The following is an 8256-nucleotide window of genomic DNA, read 5'->3' on the forward strand; positions in this document are numbered from 1 at the left end:
AAATAGAGGATCACTGACTTCTTAACTGAAGCATCGAGTGTGAACAAGAACCAGAAAAGAGCATTGTAAACAGTAACGTTAATACAGCATGTCGGAAGAATACAGCGTCTCTTTTTCATTTTATCTGTAATAAAATGCATTATTTGTAAGGCTCTGGCCAGCGGGGTGTTGATTTTGGGCGATGTAAATCATGTGGCACAATTGAAATCGGCCAATTAAGGTCATCAGCTGGTCAGTCGGTGCATCTCTACAATCAAGGGCTATGATGTAAATGTGTATAATACAGGAGTTTACTGGTTTTTAACTTTTTACCTTCAGTTCTGTCCTTCAGCTGCTTTACTTCATCCTGTAACTGAGTGTAGTTGTTGCTCAGTTGGTCGTATCTGGTCTGCAGCAAAGTGGCTGAAAGATGAATATGAAAACCATAACAAAGTTAAAAAAGACCAACAACACCAAATCATTCTGCTTCAAACTAAAGACAAATATTCAGGACATAAAACCAAAGTCTTTGTTTTGTTGAAAATGAGCCAAAGCTTGTATGAGGTGTCATTAGTCTGACTTTCCCAAACTGAATATGTCTTTAGTCCAAGTGTCTCTCTTCATGTCTCCACTGACAGGGTTTCCTTGCTGAGTGGTATAAAGGAAACGTCCTGGTAGTCAAGGGTTGTGTTGATAAAGTTTCAGCTGAATGTTAACACAGAATGAAGACCCGCGTATGTCTTACATTGGGATCGGGTTAGGAAGGGATCTCTTGTGTGTTGAGCTCTCTGTTTTAGCTTCAGAGTGAGGCATCACACTTCTATTCCATGTTTTTGGGAGTGGTACATGCGCAGTAGCTAAGTAAGGACCAAGGCATGGATACCAGGCCCAAGCCCGACAGGTCCCGGCGGTACAGGACGGACAGATATTTAGAAATTATGGTAGGGTTTGGGTCGGGCTCGGTCACATCAGCGGGATTAGGCATTTGTTGTAAAATGGTGCTTCAGCTCCTTTAAGACAGCTCAGTGTGTGTGAGAGGGAGAGAGAGAGCTTCAGGTATGTGTGTTGTTTGGTGTAGTGTGGGTGCTAGAGTGTGAATGTGGTGTGTGTGTGTGGGGGTGTGTGTGTGTTGTGTTTTTGTGTTGGTTGTGTGTTGTGTGGGTGGTGTGTTGTGTGTGGTTTGTGTTGTGTGGTGTAAAGTGGGCGAGAGAGAGAAGCAGACGTGTAGATGCGACCGAGCAAGTTGTGAAAAAGTTGAGTTTTGTACAAAGTGTGTGCGGTGTCTGAAATAAACCCCAGTCTGAAAGGCAAGTTCCTGTTTTAGTGCCTGTCTCTTTAAGACCCCTCCTGTAAAAGCCCAGTCTGCTCTGATTGGCTCATTTAAAAATATGGCGCCACTATGCGACGATGGTTGTGAAGCCGTGGCGGAGATCCTCAGAAGGGGAAGTATATTCTAATGAGCCTGACTGGGACAGAGAGAGGAGTCAGCTGTGAATAGCTTGTTGAATAGTCTTATTCCCAGTTGGTGGGTTGGTAGCACTCCAGATGCCCAAATGTATAAATGAAAAACTGGAAAAGTTGTTTATTGACATGTCTCCTTTAAGATATGACGTTTGTATTAAAACATAATACTCACAGCAAATGAAGAGTGCAGCAATATCAGAAGATAAAACCCTCCCAGAGTCACTGCAGCAGCTTTGAGACGCCTTCTGTTTTGGCTGCAGGCTTGTTTTGAGTGTGTGGTCCTACGGAGACAAAACACATCCAGAACAGAGTTTATTAGTTGGAAGTAGATAATGACTCACGAGGCACCGATACAGCACCAGGACACCTGATAATGACCCAGAGTTAAAGGTGACCATAGGGATTGATTGAGAATTATTATTGGTATATAATTGTTCTAAAGCCACTGTAAACTGAGATGAACTTCCTTTTTACACCAATCATATTTCAGACTTACCGGCTCTTTGTGGCCCGAGATCAGCGTGATGCTCTTCCTCCTCTAAGATCTCCACCTGACTCTCCTCTTCCTCTCCGCTGGTCTCTTGGACGTTTCTGTTATATCTCACATTCAGGCTCAAACGTGGAGCAGCGACAGCGTCTGCAGACATCTTGACCAACTGAAAAACTGAACTGAATGTCTCACTGTCTGTCTTTAAGTTGGTCACCCTTCAACACGGGAAGTGGCTGCAGCACAAACCACTAAGACAGATGCACGTCCTTATATGTATGTGTGTGACTGTTAGACAAAAAGTCCCACTTAACTTAAAACTTTATTGCACCATGCCCCCCACCCCTTTTTCTCTACTTATATTTGACATTTTCTTCCATGTTATATTGTTTCTTGACACTGGAAAGGTGGTTCCGGTATTGCACGTGTTTATAATGACAATAAAAGGCTTTCTAAAATTTGACTCAAATTTAGGCCATCAGTCCTTTGGGAATTTAAATTATTAAACCCTTCAGATCAACTTTATGAAAGTATCTTAAAGTAAAGCTGTTTCTTCCAGACTGTAAACATGAGGAAATAAACATACCTGTGTAGCAACATTCACAGCTCGCAAAAACAGGAACTGTTGTTCAACCGGACACTTATTTTAGAGGAAGTATGATGGCCACACAAACGGTTACCTCATAAGCTTACATGTTTCCTTAGGTGTAAAATATATATATGCTTTTTTTCATAGACAAACATTTGTTGCAAACAATATTTAGTTACAAAGAACTACAGCAGACTTGGTTTATTTCACCTACATCAGATTTATTTAGTGTGATTGTAAAAGACTACTTAGGATCGCGCACAATAAGTTTACTTTTTGGATGGTTGGAATGTTGAATTTTTTTTTATGTCTTACGTCAGAACGTAGTACTGTCTTTTATTTGCAACCTATTTATGGGCCTAAAAACATTCTTTACTTTGTTGTAAGATTTTATTTGCAAATAAAAGCCTGAAAACTCCCTTGAGACCCACTCTTCCGACTACTGGACCTCAGAGTGAAGTGTAGATGTGAAATTGTATTTAATGTTGCCGTGAAAAACAAACACACGGTGACAGACCATCTTTCTTGACTGACACACAACCAGGGTCTGTGATATTTACCTGAATTCAGTGGAAGGGAACTATAGAAATAAGCTCTGCTACTGCACAGCCGTAACACAAGAGGCAGTCAGAGATGCAGAAACAGAGGAGAGGAGCACAGGAAGAAGATGAAGGAAGTGAGGATCAATGTTGCAAGCTTACATGTGTAACGGTCGAGGATGCAAAGTATCCCGTACTCAAGCAGAAGTACAGGATCCTTGTGTCAAATCTACTCTGGTTTAAAAGTAGATGTACTGATTTAAATTTTCAAGTAAATTAACAAAGTCAGGCTTGGAAAGGACTACAAGTATAAAAGTAAAAGTAGACTGGCAAATGAAAACGCTACCTGACCAGACAGTGGTACTAAAGAGCGCTGAGAAATTCAGGGACATGGAGAAAAGGATTTATATGCCATTTGCCTCACTTTAAAATGGCTGCGCCATAGGCCTAAAAATATATAAAACAAAATAAAACATATATAAAATCATATAGTCGGGTGTAGTGGATAGAGCCTAGGACTCCAGGTTAAAAGTTCAAACCGAGCAGCAGCAAGATATGAATTTCAGTTTTGATCTGTGAGAAGTTGTATATTCCGGTCAATTAGATTCAGGTGGTAGCGATGATGCAAAAATAAGGGGACCTCCAGGGAATTTATTTGAAACTTGTAGTGCTTACAAGCTTAGGACGCGGATTTAGATCTGATTCCGAGTTGCAATGGGCCCGAGGAGTGTCTTTAACACCAGACGGAGACAACTTTCTCTCTGTTGATATTACAAAGCAAGAACAGTCAAAAAACATGGCGGGGGGGGGCTCGCTATGGCTGTGGCTGGTGTGTGTGTGTGTGTGTGGGTGTGTGTGTGTGTGTGGGTTGTGTGTGTGTGTGTGATTGTGGGTGTGGGTGTGTGGTTCTGCAAAGAAATAAATAACATGGTAAAGTCTACCATACACAAGGTAGAATCATATATTTAGTAACTAACAAATAAAACCCTATTATTAATAACATTATCTTAATGCAGTGTAAATACTGTAGCATGTAAATAATGCACCGAAAACACAAAACGTGAAAGCAAGGGCGTCAACAATCGCCATTATATCGAATAACAGCCAGGAGAACCTAGGGTAACAGGGACGAACACAAAAAACATAATAGTAAAACTTTAACTTTGCCAGAACTATGGAACAAGGAAATGAATGAAAAACATGTAAGTTATTCGACTTACAGTTTCTCAAGGAAGCACACGTCTTAATGATATCTCAACACAGCTGTATTTTTCTTGTCTCTCACTTTTTTTGTGGGCACGCGGGGTGAGGCGCCAATGCCCACGTATAATTGTCCGACATCACTCACAATCACACCTGCCAGACGACTTTTATACAAAATTAACGTACCAAGTTAAATTTTGTAACAAGGTAAGGAGTTAGAAAGTACCGATATTCATGTTAAAATGTTAGGAGTAGAAGTAAAAGTCACCAAAAAAATTAATAGTAAAGTAAATACATATTGAAATAATCTACATGAGTACAGTATCGAAATTATTTGTACCTTCCCATCTCTGTATAGTTTTGCATGTGTGTGGTGGAGGCTGATGGATAGTTAGCTTGTGAAGTGTTGCTGACTGAACCTACAGTTATTGGTCTGGGCTCTCTTTGGTAGTTCCAGCTTTCAGGTGAATACCACCAACCTTTGGACTGGAGTAGTAATGACTCTCATATGCATGATGTTCTGGAGAACGGACTGAATCAGATTAGTGACGTGGGATAACAGAGAATCATAAAACACGGATGTGGCAAAGTGGATACTCCAGAATAGACTCTAGAAATGAGTGATGAGATCTAGGTGATGTGGGTGGGAAACAGCACTTCTGTTGACGTCTAGAAAGTATGTCAAACAAAACAAGACTAGCTCACCCCTCCCTAATCTTCAATCCCATCTCCTAGCTCCAACCTTACACCCCCAAAACATTCTGGTCGGTTTTTGGCAGACGCTGGAATGCTGGTTGGGGTGCTTCGTGGTGCGGTTGGCACAGTTTATTTTTGTTGCGGATATTTGTACGACCTGGGCTGTAAACAGGGCCCGCATTATTTTGACAGTGTGTTTTCGGGACAGGAGCTAGCAGATAGTGAGGAGAGTGTTTGCAGCAGAACGCCGTGTCCGAGTGGAAAACGCAGGTGAATGTTCAGGCCGGCAGTGTGCTCCAGGCACCTGCCCGCACAGGCGTTTTCCACCAAACCAACCCCCAAATCCTGTTGTGGGTTATTGGCTTAGACCGCTGGAACATGTTTGTGGATAGTTCGTGGTGCAGGTTGGCAAAGTTGATTTTTGCCGTTTGTCGACCCTGGGTGCTTATAGGAGACCGTGTTTTTTTTCTACAGCGTGTTCAGGGACAGGCAGCTGCAGATAGTGAGGAGCATTTACATGTGTTTAGGGGGACAGGCAGCTAGAAGATAGTTGAGATGTTTTTGCAGCGAAAGCTTCGTCGTGTGGCGCACCGGGTGGAGCTTCAGGCTCGACGTGTGCTCCAGGCGCTTCACAAACAGGCTGCAATCTCTCAGCGTGCGCTGCGGAAGTGTGCATGTCAGGGGTGGCTCTTGAAGGACCTCACCGCAAAAACTCTGTCCCTGAGCTTCTTCGTCTCTTCCGGTATCCAAAGGTCCGCCGCCTCTCCCTCACTTGCTTGTTCCCTGTTCAGATGAATCGGCGAGTTGGCGGCCTTTGCTCGTACTTCTGAGCCGACCAGTGATTCCAAGTCCTCATTGGTTCAGAAAACGCGCAGTACCGTGACACGACTTATTTTTTTTTCCACACCAAGAGTAGACAGAGAGTTCCATCACCACCCCCGACAAACAAAGCACACCAAAAACAAAGTCTTATGCTCTTTATATTTATGCAAACAACTGCGCGCGTGAAGCTATGGATTCGAGAAAGAAGAAACGCGTGTCCCCCAGCGGGGCGAGCAGGTGACTGAGCTCTTGGAGAATCACCTCAAACTTTGAAGCCTAAGCACCGGCTTGGCGTATCTGTCTCTCTGTCTCTCTCCCACACACCCCTCAGACACACAAACAGACACACACACTGGACAGACACAGAGACACATGCTTTTTTCAAGAGAATTGCAGCATATCAGCAGAGGTGAGCAAGAGTGATATGTCAGGTCCATGGATCCCAAGAGGATTGAAAACGCCCACGCACTGACAATCACACCAACGCACACCAAAACAGACAGGTCACAGAGAGACACCGACAGAGAGACACCGGGACCAACAACCAGACACACCGCATAGACACATCCACACACATGTACCAGATAACAAAGACACATACAATACCCAGGGGGGGCAACCACACGCAACAAATACATGCACTAGAGAGCACACATTAACCACCCCACAAGCACACACACGCACAGATGACAAAACAAAACAAACAGACGCACATTGCCCATAACATACCGACAAACACACACACCCACGGCAAAAACAGATGCCAAACAGAGCACAGACACCACACACACACAGACATCAACAGACACAGTCGTCACAAACATACACAGACCACACACAGTCTTCCACACACACAACACACGTACAATCACATGCACAGAAGATACAGTCTACACCAAACATGCATGCACGTACAGTCAGGCGCATACAGACCACACACACACAAACACAGGATACACCTTTGGGGATAGACAATGAGGTCAGTTTCCGGTCAGGGAACCCAGCAGGACAAACACACAAAATATGAAAACGAAACACACAGAAACAGCGGACCACACACCCAAACCCATACAGGTGGATTTTAACTTGATGATCCTCAAAACTTTTTTCAGTCAGTCATAAACACAGTGGCGGAAAAAAAGCACCAAAATAATGAAAAGGTTTCCCTCCTTAGTCCTGATCCCAGTGAGACGAGGGGTACCCAGTTTAAACTAGATGGTAACATGCTGGCAACAGGCTCAATGGCTGTCTTCAACACACGCGTGTGCGCCCCATCTGTCCGAACTGAGCGAACCTGCACTGCCTGTGTCTTATACATGAAGCTGAACAACTTGGATGTTGTTATTAAAGTTCATATTCTGCAATCTTCAGCTATAACAGTATTTAGAGTTATATCAGACTAGGTGCACATGCGTTTCATTTAAAGAAAAACACCATGTGTTGTTGTACTGAACATTGCTGCAGCTCCTCTCTTCTCTTTTTTCAGATTCATGTTAAATCAATGTCTAGCCATGTTGCGTTACATTCAGGCGCTGACACAAACAACCGGTTATTGGGAATCAGACAGTAGCTCTGTTTCCATCCAAAGTTTACAGATACACACACACAAACGGTCGTTTGTGTGTTGTATGTCTTTTGTGTGGGTCTCACTGTGTGTGTGTGTGTCAAAGTTTGTGGGTCCCAAGTGTGTGTTTTGAGAGCAGAGGACGGATCAACTGCTAAGAACAGTGGGAAGGAAGGGAGGAGGACGGGAGATACGAGGTGAGAATGCGACGAAATGAGAGGAGCAGCCAGAGCGATGTTAAATCAAGGTGGCATGTGCGGTACTGAAGCGCTGACACACCAAAGGGTATTGGTCATCAGAAGAGTTATGTTTCATCCATCACGTGTTATCACTGAAGTCAGTGATAGTGAATAAAAAGCCGTTCTGGGACCAGTAAAATTCCACGCAATTTCATGATATCGACTAAAAGGAAAAACCTTTGCGTCTCATCTGACATTTCTCTGGAGATAGTTGGGTAATGTGATAAACGCGAGGGGAAAACATTGCTAAATAAAAATGAATTGTGATAAGTTTCAGGTCAATTTTTATGGTTTCAACATCCCTGCCACAAAATGAAGAAGTTTTCTATAAACTAAATTGACGGGACTTGAACGAGTGCGGGTGCAGACGGAGCAAACTACGTCACCTCTGGCATGCTTCAAGGTCACAGAAATGTGGTTATGAGTTGGGGTTTACACTTTTCAAAATCTAAACAGTGCTACGTTTAATGCATTGTATATAATCCCCCGCAGCAAAAACGCCGTATAGGTGTTAACGTTCAAGTCTGGGGAGGGACAGACGTTCCTTCTTGCCTGGCAGACAGACTGACAGGCTGCAGGTTGGAGGGCAGGGCAAACTTTATTCTAGCCCACCATTTCCGCAAACCCGCCACTTTAAAACGCTTCACAGCAAACATGTCAGAGCCCTTCCCGGC

The 8256-nt window shown here is 43.5% G+C and overlaps 1 pseudogene; it reads right to left on the reverse strand.

Moving 5' to 3' along the window:
- LOC116686689 (CD209 antigen-like protein E) overlaps window positions 1-1694 on the reverse strand; it is a 93821-nt pseudogene extending 92127 nt beyond the window's left edge.
- Window positions 1695-8256: the final 6562 nt, after the last annotated feature.

This window comes from Etheostoma spectabile, unplaced genomic scaffold, assembly GCF_008692095.1.
Source record: "Etheostoma spectabile isolate EspeVRDwgs_2016 unplaced genomic scaffold, UIUC_Espe_1.0 scaffold437, whole genome shotgun sequence".
NCBI lineage: Eukaryota > Metazoa > Chordata > Actinopteri > Perciformes > Percidae > Etheostoma > Etheostoma spectabile.